The sequence below is a fragment of the Ochlerotatus camptorhynchus genome, unplaced genomic scaffold (genome assembly GCF_037179485.1).
Source record: "Ochlerotatus camptorhynchus isolate MF236.1 unplaced genomic scaffold, CSIRO-AGI_Acam_v1.1 ptg000274l, whole genome shotgun sequence".
Lineage (NCBI taxonomy): Eukaryota > Metazoa > Arthropoda > Insecta > Diptera > Culicidae > Ochlerotatus > Ochlerotatus camptorhynchus.
This window is the reverse complement of record NW_027040763.1, coordinates 5,333,221-5,350,918: the sequence shown is the minus strand read 5'-3', so window position 1 is coordinate 5,350,918 and position 17,698 is coordinate 5,333,221. Positions and strand designations below refer to the sequence as shown.

General features: G+C 37.4%; 1 protein-coding gene across 13 annotated transcripts in view; it reads right to left on the bottom strand.

The window, feature by feature from the left end:
* Positions 1 to 17,698, bottom strand: part of Ca-beta (Ca2+-channel-protein-beta-subunit) — a 544,248-nt gene that overhangs the window by 30,761 nt on the left and 495,789 nt on the right. The window lies entirely within an intron of this gene.

The following is a 17,698-nucleotide window of genomic DNA, read 5'->3' as shown; positions in this document are numbered from 1 at the left end:
GTACAACTAGATTTTAAATATACTTGCTAGCAAAAAAAAAATCACGTTAATAAGAACTGACTATTACCTAGGATTTAAGTAAAGACATAAGTATTTGAAACAACGTCATCCAATGAAGCAGGATTTTCAGATGACTTTAGTTGGTACCACAAAGATTTTTTCTTCTTCAAATGATCACTATGTAAAAAAAAGTACAAAGATGTTATCAATATTCTCAGGGTTTGAAAAACAGTTTATATTGTTTCAAGATTCAGATTCCTGGTTCAGCATTTTATTTAAGATCCTAAAGTTTGACAATATTTCCATTGGCGTAGCTTGAAAATTTTACTCGAGAGGGCCAAGGGGAACTTTTGGCATTTTGTTTGTTTTGTTAAACTACGGTTAAATAGGAAATCTGGAACTGCCATTCAATCAAAAGGCGTCAAGGCTATTTGTTCTTGTATTTTATTGTTGGATACATATCCACTTCATCCAATAACAAGGATTTATTATGGTGATGCTTACTATCATTTTAATGGTGACACACTTAATTTTATTGTTTTTATTTCATAACAACGCTTGGGGGAGCCTTAAAAGCATGAAATTACATATAGACCGGATCTCATAGGTATTTTATGGATCTCAAACTTAAGAAAATTCTCACGTTCGTTTAATCATCAATTAAATCTCAGACATAGGTACCAACATTTAATTCTAGGACTTTTAATTTTTAATTTTTAACATTTGTGGCTTTGAAATATAGCTATGCGCACAAATAATAAATACATTTACAACATATATGTCAATGAACAATTCTTAAAATTCTGTAAGCTAAAATAAAAACTGTTGTGAGATCCCAAGCCCAATATGTTTTAAAGCTTCAGTTACTATAAAAATAGATATCTCTGATACAGATTGTAAACAGGGTTGCTTCCACTCTCTTGCTATACAATAATGGTTTTCGAAAGTATGAGATCATTAGATGATATAATGATATGTTGTACTTGTAAGTAATAAGAAAAGGCTGTAAAGGATGTGTTTGACTCATAAAACCTGTCAATTTCGCTTTCAGAGCGTCACAATCGGCGATCTTATGATTCGCGAGCGTTCACTCGGAGTGAGCGCTCACAAATCGTTAAATCGCTGATTGTGACGCACTGAAAGCAATATTGACAGGTGTAATGTGTCAAACACATACTTCACGACCTCTTCTTGTAACTTACAAGTACTAATTATCATTATAACATCTAATGCTTGCATAATTCGGAAACACAATTTTTATAGCAAGTGGTTGGAAGTAACCTTGATTGTAAGTATACATTCTTCTAATTCAAATGTAAATAAAAGATCGCGAAATTCGATCAATTATCATAATTATAAGACTTAGATGAAATAGCAGATCCTCCATGAATCCTACATCAATATTAAAAAGAAATAAGAATTTTAGTAAATAAACTATAAATATGCCTGAAAAATATTCGAAATTTAAATAACCAAAAGTTTTGAGCTTATGGATCTGCTTCGAATCTCCCGGATTTCAAAATAAAATCGTGGTTAAAATCTTGGGAAACTTACCTACATATTGAGACTTACATAATTTTGCGAGAGAACAACAAAATTAAGATTTTAAAACTTCGAAAAATCTTGAATCTCAGTTAAAGAAGAATCATGAAAAATCAGATTAAAATTTAATTTTCTTCAGACTCTTAAGATAACTACCGGATTTTAAATGTCCAGATTCTAATGTTTGATGAAAAAAGTTAAATTAAGTTTAGGGAGGCTTTCAGCCCGAGGTTGGTTCACCTCCGTTTGATGAAAAAGGAAAATTATAAAGCATTTACCTAGAATGCTTTTTTTTCGATACCTCAGACTAACTAACTTCCAAAGTTACGAAGTTAGATATAAAATCAAGATTAAACTCGCAAATTTAACTTTAATTCTAATCAAAAGGAATGAACTCCAAACTTGTATGATTGTGCCCCTGTTTGAAACTAGATACTATTTGAATTTCGAGGAATTCAAATAACTTTTTTTATCAAAATTTCAAGGAATTTAAGGAATGAATTACTGTGGCATTTTGTAAAAAATATCAAAGTTTTTATTTTGAGACATAAAACCAACGGATTTCTGATAAAAGAGATTTATTATAAGAAAGTTAAGTGAATTAGGTTCTTTAAGAGTATTGAGGTAATTGCATATTCGGAATCTGCATTACAAATGGAACCGAAATTCAAAATTTCAACAATTTTGTAACACTGGAACTATTTTAAATAAGTGTGATTACATTAGCAAAAATCACCATCTTAGCGCCCCTTGGTGGTACTTCGGACTTGTGTCAAACATGTCAAAGCCAAATAGTTGATTTAAAATTCGAGATGGAAGTAAATTGATAGGAAAAAATACCGTTGTACTCGGAAAACGAGCCCCTTTCAGATAATGTATAAAAACCGATATATTTTTCAAAATTAAAGAACCCACCCACCCTCACAAGAATGGAGAGTGCCATGAAAAAAAAATGATAGGGGAATAAAAATATGAAAGGTACCCCAAGAAACATTGCAAGTTTTATCGTGGTTTTAAAGCATTCTGCAAGTCTACATCATAGTTCACAAAGCCCTCATAAATGAAAAAATGTTACTTAGGATCGGACATGAAATTTTTTAAAAGAAGTAGAATTTTATCAAAAAATATTCAACCTCAACCTTGGGTTAAATCTTAAATCATGGATTCAGGAAAAAAAAAACAGGATAGAGTAAAGAGGGGCAAGAGTACGCAGGCGGCAAAAGTACGCACTGGTTCAAAAGGCAGGTAAACGGAATGATAGATCAATGATCATGAGTAGATTGAAGCCTACTAGAAAAATATCGCGTATTTTGAATAATCCACCGAAAGGTCACCAGAAATATGTAATTTTTTCGATTTTTGCATTTTTTTTTATTTTTTGGATGCGGTGCAAATTGCATCATGGAAAAAACGCCGTAGGAAATTACCCATTGGGTATTTTCGCTTGGACATTTGGGTAGAAGTGGTTTAGAGTGTATTGTTTACACTGTATGTTTATCGCTGTCGGTTTTTCGAATGTTGGAAAAAATGTCGTCACCCGAAAAGCAACGCCGCGAATTGATTTTTCGCTAGCACCTGAAAAATCCTCAACTCTCTCATCGGGACATCGGAAAACTTCTCGGAATCGTGCAGTCAACGATGAGTCGTATGATTAAACGTTACTACGAAACTCTGAGCATCGAACGGAAGGAGAAATGCGGTCAGAATGGATGCTCTATTAGTGATCAGGATCACAAGCGTGTCGTGAAAGCGTTTAAGCGGAATCCCAATGCTTCGGTCAGGGATGTGGCCAAAAAGTTGGATCTGTCCAAGTTTTTCGTTCAGAGAGCCAAGGACCGGGAGGGACTGCAAATTGTACAAAGTGCAGAAGGCTCCACAAGTCACGAGTCCGGAAAGTGTACACCCAGATGCTGACGAAGTCTGATTGTCTCATCATGGATGATGAGACTTACGTCAAGGCGGTCTTCCGGCAGCTTCCGGGGCTACTGTTCTTCACCGCAGAAGTTTGATGTTCCGGAGGAAGTAAGGAAGCAGAAACTTTTAAAGTTTGCCAAGAAATACCTACATGATTTGAAAAGCGATCTGCTCATGTGGCAAACGGAGTGCGCCGTTCGTGACTACCGAGACTGTAAACGGGGAGATCTACGTCAAGGAGTATCTACAGAAGCGTCTGCTTCCTCTGTTGAAGCAACAGGAGGGCCCTACGATCTTCTGGCCGGATCTAGCTTCGTGCCACTATTAAAATGTTGTCCTGGAGTGGTACGAAGCCAGCGGGTTCACTTTCGTACCCAAGGACATGAACCACGCCAACGCACCGGAACTAAGGCCCATCGAAATCGAAAAATACTGGGATATTATGAAGCAGGTACTACGGAAGCATCCCAAGAAGGTCAAATCTGAGGAAGACATGAAGAAAAGTGGGTTTCCGTACAGAAGAAGCTGCAGCCAGATGTTGTACAGAACCTCATAAGTTAAGTTAAGCGTAAGATGCGAGCGTATGGTTATGGTATTGAAGCTGAATGAAATAAATACTCCAAAAGCTTACTAATGGGTTATATTTTATTGTCTGAAATTTTGAAAAGGATCGGTCAACTAGGTAATTTTCTACAGCGTTTTTTCCGTGAGCAAATTGAAGTGGGACACTCTTTATCATGGTTGAAGATGTTACCGATCCACTTGAAATCGGAACAATAGATGTTCATCTGACTGAATTTCTAGATTTTATTAACATTATTTCCTAGTAAATAACTTTTGCTGGCTCTCATTGAAAACTGCGAGTAGTTTATTAATTATAATACAAAAATCTAGCATTGTTAACTTGAATTTAAAAATAGTTTTACTATCGAGCCACCGCCTGAAAGCAAGTGGTATAAAAGCCTTTGTTGGAGTAAACGCTGTAAATGGGCAATTGGTACCGCCACATCAACACTGGAACCGGGAGGAAAAAGGAAAGGATGATGGGAGAAAAGGAAAAGGATGGAAGATGGAGGGCTTGGATAGCAGATTACCGAGGGAGCGATCGTCACTCAAGTCGGGACTAGGAAACAAACCAGAAGCTAATTAAAACCCTCGCATTAAACGCTACCGCTAACGATCCGCAAGGCTGATTCGACCGACTCCACTGTACGTGGAACCCACGTGGCAGAGACCACTAGGATACGGCACACATCTCCACTGCAGAGATGCCAGATCTACGGGAATCTCCGTAGATCTACGGATTTTACAAATTTTTGCGGAAATACGGATCCGTAGGCAAAATCTACGGAATTTGGTACAGTCTCTACGATTTTTTTCTTCAGTGTACGTTTCCCTTCAGAATCGAATTTTACAATCTGATTCTGAAGGCAAGGAAGCATAAAGTAAAACCGTTTTCTTGCTCACTTATCCGTTTTTTGAGTAAACAAACGTCAGACTGTGCGTGAAACATGGCGGCCTTTGTACTATCTCTTCACTCCGTTGAAAGTTGCCATAATATACAGTCAATCTTTGCTTGAAGAGAAAAATTTTTGACGGTGCCGAGTGAAGGCGAATAAAAGTCATGTCGAGACTAGTCTTGTAAGTGGTCACCATAGTCGACACATTTTCTGTGATAATCGACTGCCTTTGCTTCCCACACTTGCAAAACAAGCTTTTAAATTACAGTCCCAAGCTAAAATGTCATACGACAGGCTCTGTCATACGACACTGTCGCCGAAGACCATCACGGATGTAAGTATTTTAGTTTTTCTCATAATAAGAGCTGCTGATGTTGTGCTTGTGCAAGCAACGATGTCATAGTAATAACCTTTTTGATCAGGAATGGATTAATTTACACCAAATTGAGGAATTAGAACGAAATCACATAGGTCATATGATAGTCATTTGATAATTTTCTTTTTGCTCAAATGTTGTTCTACCGTTTGCGTTGTGTAAGAGAGACAACGCTCTCTTCCCCGTCAGCTCGATGATGATCAGGCTTTCAACGTGTTCATCAAAAAGCAAGTAATCCATAAGTCGTCGTACTTGTCCGGCTTTATAAAGGAAACTACGGTTAAAGCGTGGCTTTCTTATTAGATTACGACACCACTGCACCACCGCTACGGGATCACAATTGATCAGATCGCCATAGATGGTCTTGAAACCCCTGTAGTGGATCCTCAAATTGCGCTGGAAGCTATTGCTGTGAATAATGAGACAGAATTGCTGCTTGGGCAACAGGAAACGCTCCTTTGGAATGAGAACAAATGCCTGGAGATCACTCCCGCGCAAATCAGGGGAAATTTAAGTCAGGGGTTGGGGTGACATATTTCATGATGGCACCCAGTGAAACTCGTCGTCAAGACAGGCGTGTGGCCAAACCACATTTGTTGTATATGACAATGAAAGTTCTTCGGCTTAGAGTTTCCGAAGGCTTGCAATGTACTTTTAAGTGCACGGCGACCGCAAACATTACACGTGGACCTTAAGGACGGCCTTATTCATGGAGCAGTGGATTGAGCGGAATCTATCCTTCCTCAAATCAATACCGAATTCAGTACAGTATTGGCAACAAAGGAAGAGAAATTCGTTCACCATGATGCGCCAATTGGGAAAGCCTACGATGTTCCTCACATTCAGTGCAAGTGAGATGAAGTGGACTCATTTGTTGAATCTCCTACATCGATTGTTAGATTGCACTACAAAGAGCAACTCTGATGAATGACGATCCAGTCACGTGCTGCGTGTACTTCAACAAGCTGGTTGACACGATTGAATTTCAGCACCGTGGAAGTCCTCACGCGCACATCTATGGCTGAACAAGGATCCTCGGGAAGCAATCAGTAAATATCACCTTCGACTAAAAAAAAATCCGTAGAAATCCGTAGATTTGAATAAGTCTACGGAATTGCTTAGAAAAAAATCTGGCATCTCTGCTCCACTGACGTTGCCGTCGTTCGTTCACCCCTCGAGATCGACAGCACCATTCGGTAATTTCGACGAAACCACCACGAAGCAGAAAGGTACGTGTCATCCCTCCTTCCAATTCCCACCGTCAACGGGGCCCCAGCGCTACAGTGCAGCAAGAAATAGGCTTTAATATATGTAATTCAAACTAAAAAACACTTTCCAATTACTAATCTTTTTGATCGAAAGAGCCAGCATGTTCGGCAGATGAGGGTTTATTGTCCGCTCGTTATTTCATTTCGGCACAGCAAGGTAAGCGACGGTTGTTCTGAGTCCTCCCGAGGTCGGTGGCCGACCCTGAGAAATTTGAATTATAAGGTGAGCTAGTAACAAAAGAGGCGTGTGTTGCCCACCCCAGACGACCTCCGTGGCTTGACCAGAGGTTAGGGGATCTTGGACGTAGCCCTTCAGGCTCGTTACTTTCAAAGATTATAACCTAAGCATTCCAGTACTATGATTGATCTATATGATAGGTATTTTATGGTATATATCAGCAAACTATATAGGAAGACGTAATTTATGGGAGACCCTTCACATTATTGACTTCGAGTGGGGCGGCAAAAGTACGAAAGGCTTAGAACGATGGACATATCGTTTCAATTTTGGAAAATGATGATAGAAGCTGTTTCTTATCTTTAATTAGTAGGATTGTAGTGTATTAATATAAATACCAAATATATTAATTACATCAGATTTGTACGATTTTATATTAATTTCCACCATAAAAAATCGCTAACTTTCAACATTTGAACAAAGAAGGTCTAAGGTCCAATTTTGATTTGTTCTTGACTTAGGAAGCATTCATTACATTAAAGTAGACGTTTGTGAAACATTTAATAAAATTTCCCTGCCAGTGCATAGTGGGGAAAAAATTACCCAAAAGCCCACTTAACTAGACGGCGCACGGTAGCAGTCCTGCGAAATAGTCTATCTTAAGTGAAAAAAATCGGAGAATCCATTGGTGATGGTCCCGTTTAGGGTTGACTTCGGGAGGTGGTCCGTTTTTCCCGTTTTGCCAGCGGGGCAAATGTACGCAGTCAGAACCCTTTTACTTAATCAACATTTTAAGAAAAATGTCTTGATATTTCAAATAGATATCCACAAGAAATTGTGGCCAAATAGTCAAGGAATCGACTCACGGTTATAAACTAAAATATGATGTTACTGTAAAAAAGATACATGAATTTTAAAACTAAGGCAGAAGCCCCACTTCACTCTACCAGAAGAGAAAATAATAAGAAATACCGAACTTGGAAACATTCTCAAAATGCTTAGATTTATAAAAAATAAAAGGAAATATAAACCTCCGATTCCTGGAGATGAAAATATTTATCTAGGGGAAATGGCTCTAATGTTGACCTATGCATCTAAGATTGGGCCCATCGCTAAAAATCTGCTATTTATCAATTTTATCTAGATGAGCGCGTCATTGGGACGGTACTAATACATATTTTTGGTCGCTATTGAAAATTTAGTCGTTTGATGAATTTTTGTATGAGCTCAAACTAGGAGCATTTAGGCTGACATTCATCCATTTCCCCTACCTAAAAATTTGAAAAAAATTTCAGCTCATGGATTTAGAAACATTATCAAGAAAATTTGTATAGATTTAGTAGAACATCTTCCACATACTAGAATTCGAAAACACTCTTGAAGCTTTTTTTTTAAAGATTCACAACTTTCTGTCATTTTTATGATTCTGAAGCACAGTTAAACTTTCTGATTCCAATCTTTGATCTTTGATAAGAAAAAACCGAAATTTTGTTTATGAAAATGTATTCACTGAGTATAGCTTGTCAAGCGGAACACCGCAGTTTGCGTTTGATTCTGCGTCTTCTTGCACTTTAATATTGAACCAAACAATCTCTCCACGACTGACATTTCAGACCTCATTTGGCAGACAAAAAGTGAGGTTGGGTGACATAACTTTTTATTAATTATTGAATCGATTTGAAACCCTTATATTTTACTAAGCCTCCGTGAGATAATTTCTTGATTGATTGGAGCTTGTTTCATTGAAATCGGTTAAGAACTATAGCAATGAGAGTAATATCAGTTTTTTTTGGCAGTAAACATTGGAGTGATGCAAAATTTGAAATTTTCGCTCCACAATACTTTAACGATTCCAAATCAGATCTTGACTAACCTCTCAAAATTTGAACCCATTTGGTGAGAAACTGAGATGGCACAAACCATTTGAAGTTTGTATGGGAATTACTATGGTAAAACCAAGATTTTTGTTCATGTTTCAATTGTACTTGTTGGAAATTTTCCCAGCTACAACTGTGTACAAGACCACTTTTTGATTAAATGCAAGGATCGAAAGTTATCAATGGTTTAATGCGCTGATATCTTATGATCATGCTCAATCAACTTCTCAGCAGGCAACATTGGTGTTTCTGGGGCGTTGAATAGGACACAAAAATCATGGCTACTATGTCACACTGCAAAATACAGTGTTGCCTACAGAGCAGCTGCTTGATCATGTCATAAGTTTACCAATCTCTTAAATAATTAATAAGTTTTTCCTGTCTCGTTTTACATAGAAACGATCTTCAGCAAAGAATGGCTATCGAACTGTTTCGCAGCTCGATATGGAAAAAGACTAGAAGGCAATGAACAAAAAGTTGAGATTTCCCATAGTAAATTACATGTAAACTTCAAATGGTTTGTGCGAAGTCTGTTTCTAACCAAATGAGTTGTAACTTTGGGAGGCTAATGAGGACCCGATTTGAAACCATTTAAGCACTGTGGAGCGAAAAAGTCAAATTTTGCATCAGTCTAGTGGACATGTAAACGTTACACTGTTTTAATCTCCCATAGACATTTCTGTACATGAAAGGCAGTATGATTATGGCATTACTTTTTTCAATGTGGTACCATAGGTCATTTTGCAGCATTTTGGATGTACAGGAGGAGTTGAAACAAGAATATGGAATGCAGATCAACTAGTAAAGATATCTAATAACACAACATAACATCACCAACGTCGAAGAACGCTACAGCCAGGGCAAAATCAACGTATTACTTACTTACATGGCTTTACATATGCATTTATACACACAGACATAGTTTCGTTTATGATTTGACTTTTTAATTACACAGCGAGCAGCAGCAGACAAGCACAATTCAGTTGTTACATTTGTTTTTTTTTTTCATTTTCCATTCAGCATTCAAAAACTACAAAGCAACCGCAAACTGGTAGTACATACAAGTAACATACATGGGCATATGAATGAAAGGTAGGATGATGGAGGTAGTTGACAGATTTCAATTGCTTCGTGATTTAACCTCATGTTAGTTTCTTTGTCTTCATTTCTATTCTCTCTCACTTTCGTTTGTTTTTATTCACTCTATTCTTCCACCGGAGGTGGAGCACATTTATTTACTGTGTGTGCGCTTCTACTAGATTACCTTTTGGCGTTATTTGTTTGCTATTGTTGCATTTTTTTTTCCTTCAGCCTATTGTCGATTGTTTCTGTTGTTTGTATCATTGTTTTTTTTTCTTTTCTCCCATTCTTGTTTTTTCTTAGGGATTTTTTTTCTTTTCACAAAAAAGCGATAATTCATACAGAAGTGTGATGCCATGTGACTAAGACTGGTTTGGGTGGAGTAATGGAGGTCGGGATGGTGCGAAGGAAAATGGACTCCCTCGCTATCTTGCTCATGAGAGAACCAATCGGCGGTCGGTAGTCGTCGTTGGTTGGTGTGCAGTCGGCAACAGCCAACGCCAACACGGTGAGACGAGAAGCATACATAAACTTGGATAATGGAAGGCTATACCGCATGCAGATGATTGCAGATAAATGGGGAAATTTTGCAGAAGACACATGACCGACTGAGAAGAGAAAAAAATGGGTGAAAGGGGAAAAGGAGGTGTGGATGGGGTGATTCGGGCGATAACATAACTGCAACCCGTGCTGGTTCTTTCCATCGATTTGGTAAGTTGGATTTCAGAGAGGATGTACACAATCAGGTCGATGAGAATAAAAGCTATCTGTTATGATAATGATACCTATGTTTTCGAAATTAGAAAACAAATATTACTCAATTTTCAGCATTTAGAAAGTTGTTAAATTCTTAACGTAATTAAACCTCTTTTTAACCTTAATGTAGTATTTAACAATAAAGTTTACTCTTCAAGTTTCCATACATCACCCAGGGGATAGAAACTTACTGTTCGACACGTCACTTAACGTCAGAAAAGGCAACCAACCAGCGTTGTCAGATTGTTTTAAAGCTTATCGGTATCAAAATTTGATGTGTTAAAAAATCGGTATTTATCGGTATTGACTATTAAATTAATTATATATTTTTGCCGTTTTTGAAAGCAAAAAAATTAACGATGGTGACGACTTGAGGGGAATTGCATTGTTTAACGGCTTTCTCAGTCTTAAAACAATCTTAATTTTTTTTAACTATCGTTGTCCTCAAGTGGTGATCGAAATTGTGACCAGGTAGTTTTTTTTTTCAATTAAATATCATTAAATGAAACCAAAATATGGAAAATCAGCCACAACAGCGACTAAACTTTTGACAATAACGACAAACAGGGTTACTTTCACTCACTTGCTATAAAAAAAAATGTTTTTCGGAATTATGAAATCATGAAATAGTATAATGCTAATTAGTACTTGTAAGTTACAAGAAGAGGTCATAAAGTTGTGTTTGACACATAAAATCTGTCAATATTGCTTTCAGTGCGTCACAATCAGCGATTTTACGACTCGTGAGCGCTCACTCTGAGTGAACGCGCACGAATCATAAGATCGCTGATTGTGACGCTCTGAAAGCGGAATTGACAGGTTTTATGAGTCAAACACATACTTTACACCCTCTTCTTGTTACTTACAAGTACAACATATCATTATAACATCTAATGATTGCATAATTCCGAAAATTATTTTTTTTATAGCAAGTGAGTGCAAGCAACCCTGACGACAAACAATATTTTCCTTTGAAAAAGGCCACAACCGATGGCCGAAATGTCGGGCAGATTACATCGTAGTCTTTGCAGTGTTTTAAGACTGAGAAAGCCGTTAATCAAAGCAAAATTTTAGCTTTTGAACCATGATCCGAAAATTCCAGAAGAAAACTCCGGGGAATGTTTGAATTAGCTTCTGAACGAACGAAGTCAGAGGAAGCTCGGAAGAACCATCCAATAGAATTCGAACCAAAAACCTTTGGTTATGGTCAAACTTCCTGAAGAAGACGAAAGAAATTTATGGGAGAATTAATTGAACTTCTTGGAGCCGCTGGCAGAAACTTCCTAAGGTAGATTGGAAAAAACATCTGACGGATGTGGGAAGCCAGAGCGCCTACGAAACAGTCGAAAGAAACAAGGACATAATTCATAAAACATCCCTGAAGACTCCGTAATTTCCCTGAAGTTTTCGGAACATTCCTGAAATACACTTAGAAATATTCCTTAATTCCGCCAAATTTCTTAAAAGTTCTTATAATTTTCCTGAAATTAGGGGCTGTTTTGGAGTTCTCTGGTCATCCTCGAAGCGCTAGCAATTTATATAATTATAATGAGAATACCTGAATAGATCTAATCATATTTAAAGGTCTCTGGACTTTCTTGAAGATTTCGAAATCTCTTAAGTGCTCTCATAATTTTCTTGTGAGCTTCCAAGGTAAGGTGGAAGAAAATTCCTGGGAAAGTGGAATGAAACTTCAGGAAGTTTAAAAATCACTAAAAACTTCCGTTAAATGATGTTTAAAAAATATTTCATCGACTATTTCTCGATTGATGGGTAGCCAAAAACGATGAGGGAATGCAAACATTAGTCGAAAAGTATCAACCATAAGGCATCTTTAGAGATGATTGTTTAGAATTTTGAAGGCTAAAAAAATATGAGGTATTCAAAAAGATACAAGTCTCTCACAACAATTTTCGGGCAGGCAATAATAATTTTGATTATTTAAAAAAAAATCGGTATAAATCGGTATAAAATCTCAAAAATCGGTATTCCGTTTATCGGTATCTAGTTCGGAAATCGGTATAAATACCGATAAATCGGTATTTCTGGCAACGCTGCAACCAACCTACATTTCGTTACAGTCGAGAAGTAAGTGAATTGGAATTGTAACCCATGAAAATCGAATTCTATTACATTAATGACAAACAATGAAAAATCATGTGGACATTGCTTAGCCTGTGCCCATGGGAATACGAAATTATTGCTCTAAACATGTTTTGTTTTAAAACTGTCTTATAGCTTTGAAGCATCCCTCGTTATGTTTATAGAATACATTTTTTACCTTTGTGGAAAATCGTGTCGCCGGAAAAACAAAAGAGTGAACTATATTGTTAATGTAGTATATTCGCTTAAATGCAATATTTTAGCTCACATGATAATAGAAATGAAATGTGAATTGAATACATTTCATTTCGATTACAAAGGATTTCATTGCTCTTTTTTGTAGTGGATCCTTCTACACTATGATGAGAAAAGCAATATTTTATTTTATTTTTGCTGAGTTGTTTTTCACTCAAACTCGCAACAAGGTAGGGTACACATAGACTGAGTAAAATTATCCTTGCTTGTCCTCAAAAATCTGTAGGAATATGAGTAAAATCGTAAAATTTTTTACTCAGTCTAGGAGTATACTAATGGAGGCTCTCTCGAATTTTTGCATGAACGCAAATTTTTTTACTGGAAAAGTCTATGAGTAACCTACGTTTTCCGAATTTGAGTGAACTACATTGAAATTTGAGCTGGTTTAATCGTCCGTGCATAGTTTAAAGTTTGGATAAATGCATACATGCCAGGCGTACCATGGAAAATTATTCTGTTCCAGGGTTGTAGCCGGAGGAGCAGGAGAGAATGAACGCCTTGTATTCTTGTAGTAAAATCAACAAAAACTACTTCTTTTAAAATCAGTTTAGCTTGTTTTTTATAAAAAAAAAACATTCAGTGGGACTGTGCCTACAAATTCGCAAAGTATTAGGGAATGCATTTCCGTGTTGTTTTAACGACCACGTTGTGTTTGACGTCTTAAACTTGTGTTTACTTATGTTCACGGAGTGTGTATGTGCGTGCTTGCATTTTCCACGTAATTCTTGAAGTTTCTGGCTAGTTTGTACCATCAACCGGTACTGAAAGTTAGTGCATTGGCATTGTTGCAAGCATCGCTGCATTAGCTAAAATGCAGGTTAAAGTTCTAGACATGCAAATTTAGGATTTCTAACATATGTACATATCACCATGGAGCATATCAACGACTTCGATTTGGCTGATGATGTTGCTCTACTAGCACAACGGCGCTCTGATATGCAGAGTAAGCTCAATGACCTAACCGAACGCTCCTCTGCGGCGGGTCTCACCATCAACGTCAACAAGACCAAATCGTTGGATATCAACACGGGCAACCCTTCCAACTTTACGGTAGCGGGCAAGCAGTGGAGAAGGTCGAAAGTTTCCAATATCTTGGCAGCCAAATACCGTCGGACGGCGGGACCAAGAGCAACATAGGTGCACGAATCAAGAAGGCTAGGGCTGCCTTTGCGAGTTTACGAAACGTATGGAGATCCAACAAGATAAGTCAACGCACCAAAATCCGAATTTTCAACTCGAACGTGAAATCTGTGTTGTTATACGCCAGCGAGACGTGGTGTGTATCAGCGGAGAACACTCAAAAGCTGCAGGTCTTCATCAACCGATGCCTGCGGTATATAATTCGTGCCTGGTGGCCTCACAACTGGATCTCGAATGCCGAGCTCCATCGTCGATGTCATCAGAAGCCGATAGCAACAGAAATTCGAGAGCGAAAGTGGAGGTGGGTCGGCCACACACTTCGACGGGGCGGAAACGAAGTCTGCAAGCAAGCGCTGGATTGGAATCCGGCAGGAATCCCAGGGGCTCATGGCGGCGGAGCCTCAATAAGGAAATTAAGCAAGTCGATAGAAATCTGACCTGGGCCCAGGTCAAGGCAAAATCGAGCAGCCGCCCAGGATGGAAGTCTTTCACGTTGGCCTTTTGCACCGCTGGTGGTGCACAGGACCCTTAAGTATGTAACATATAGAGTTGACTATTAATCAAAATTCATTCAACCGCATGCTTCCCCGTCGTATGCTAAAGTTTATTCTGACTCAGCAATCAGTAGTAAACTAACTCATCTCACCCACTTTTATTTTTCTAAAAAAAAAAAAAACACAAAAATAAATGTAGCAGCTGATTTGATGATTGTGTTATAAACGCTCCGTCACTTTTGTTTGTGCTACAAATACAAGAAGTATTATATTAACATTATATAAATGATACTTGTACGTTGGTGCTGCATACCGTGAAAATTTGAATTCATGTTGAATTTTTGTATTTTATCTTAAACCACAGTGGTACGAACTGGAAAAATAAGAAACATTTTTCCTAGAGCCCACCTTTTAATTTTAGCAATCTTCAGTGGATTTGTTTGTGTGAATATCCTCCACAGTTTGAAAATTACAAAAATTAGTCATGTCTTACGATGATAAAAATGTAAAAACTAACTTTTTTCTTTTAAAATAAAGAGTAATTATGTCTTTAGATAAGCTGATGAAAATATTAAAACATGCTGCAAAAAGTCAAAGTTGTAAATCCAGTAGTTTCAGAGCTATGTAGCGTTTTTTTTATAGTAGTAGCCCTAAATGTCGGATGTTTAACTTAACTTTTAGGTGCTTTATTTTTTTTCATTATACAATATTCTAGACAATTATCAGGATACGTTTCTGTCGAGTACTGTAAGCCAAACATTATTGTAGAATACTGCAATTTTTAACACAACCTGAACGAATTCTCATGTACACTAGAATTACTTAACAAGTAAACTGCTTACAATCTTATTCCTGGTGACGTCAACCTATATAGCTAGGGCCATGCGATATATTATCTGCTAGACATTTACATATAAATTGCTACCTAGTCCGAGAATCCCGAACCGAACACGATTCCAATAGTTTTATATTTAGCCAATGAAATAACGTATTAAGGGAAAGTGCGGCAGTTTGGACACCTTAAGAAAATCATCACTAATTATACCAAATTCAGAGGAAAATTCGAATAATTTTTAACCAAATGGATATTAAACAATAGAACAAATTGAATGTTAAAAGTTAACTTTTGAATCTTATTAAAGAAGATTTAAAAAAAAAATTTCGTTTTGTAACCGAAATAAAACCGTTGAAGTAAAATGAGGACCCTCATCTCTGATCACGCCTTCCTTCGGATGGGAAGTAAAGCCGTTGGTCCCCGGTTCATGAGTTGATGGGTCGATAGGTAGGGCCCAGGTGTGGGAGCTGCCTTCCTGGCACGTCGGTAGCATTGGTGCTCAGCACGGAAAACAAGATCGACGGAAAAAACAAACCAAAGGAAAAGGAAAAATGAGCACCCTATCGGGGTGGTATGAGCGCCCTTGTAAACAACCGGTAAGAATTTTCTTTTCTCTTTAGACGGTCCACAATGAACAGTTTTAACATACACAGATTTAAGAAACAATTATTTTCTGTAGAAAAAATTAAATTTAAGAAATATTGCCTATTTAAGGCTTTAATTTTTCAAGCTTGAGCATGACTGATTCCGTTTACCAAAGCAGCTACTTCAAAACGTGAAATCATATGATGCAGTCATATTTATAAAAGAAATAATAAAAAAATCAAGAATTTAAGCAAAAAATGTTTGGAATATCAATGATGCTCATATTTGCCCCGAATGGAAGTAATAATTTGTTAACAAAAACTTTAATGTTTATTGAAAACTAGAAAACATCGTATAATATAAGAAACCAATGACCACTTAGATAGATGTTGAAGGAATATTTACGATAAGTTATAAAAAATTACTGATAGACCTAATTTTCTGATTCAGAAATCATTTAAAAAATTTTAAATTTTGAGCTATTCTAATAGTTTTTGATTATTCACACTAGAGATAAGATTTTTAGACTAAAATGAAATGTATAGTTTGAGTAGGCTTCTGGCATTGAGTTATAAACAAGTTTTTTTTTTTGTAAAATATGTTCAATTAGTTGATTTTTAAGCGGATGGCCACAATGCTTCATTGGAGAAATTGCCCCACTTTCCCCTATATATCCAGGATCCTGAGATATTGCATGAACATTCAGCGCACATGTACACTAGAGCTACAAAGATCATGATTTGATAGATCTTAGCCTCCTGAACCAACATTACAGAAAACAGAAACGTTATATAAAACCAGGAATTCGATACGCCAATCCTGCGTGTCCAACAAGCTGCCCTAAATATTAGTGCCATCTAGTGAGATAATATCGAACCACACGATCCTGAAGGTTTTTGCCTCCTGAACGATTACCAAAGACAGTGACTTATTATTTAGACAGGAACTCGAGATACTGTATGTACTGGAAGCTGATCTGTTCTATAGTACCGCTCAATTCCAACATAACTGTCCACAAATCCGAAGATCTTACTCTACCAAACAACACTGCAGTAATCAGACATCTTGTATACAGTCTCGAGTCTCAAGATGTCAGTCCTTCCTTTTCCAGAAGCTATGTGTTTAGCAGAGCTGTCTAGAGTGATAATTCCGAACTAAACTCTTCAAGATCCGAAAGATCTTAACCTCCTAAACAACATTGCAGAAAACAGCAATCTTGTACCACAGACAAACAGACATAACTCTTCATTCTGAATCATCATTCACGCATTTAATGACTGATTTGAATATTATCATTTCCGCGAACCACTCACCATCAGATCACTTTGACGTTTCTATATCTTCTGTTTACCTTTCATTAGCAATCTAGATTGTTTTCTGAGAGAAGCTCGAGAGATATCGTTACTGAGGTTCTACTTTTTTAGGTACAGTGTTTTCAAGAAAAACTTACTTAAAACGTTGGGTCTGTTTGTCTGTGCTTCGGTTCACCACGATTTTCCGTAGCATCGAAGTAGGTCAAGGTTAGTTTTGGTGGTAGATAGAGTCCGATCTCCATGTACAGTCCGGGCATCCTTCAAAAAACATATTAATGCCGCTTCCGTTGCCGGGTCATTGGCCAGAGCGTCTCGGATACTGGTCGGGAGTCCATATAAGTCACGGATGCCTTGAAAGCACAGGCAGTTGACAATGATTTGCTCGACTGTGATCGTCGTAGTGCAGGGTTCGGATCTCTTCCTAAAAGACGATGCTCCTCCCATATGGTCGGTGGTCCACATCGGAGGTGGGACAAAATGTGTTGTAACACGTGGGACCAGTTGGTACGGAGGACAGATTTG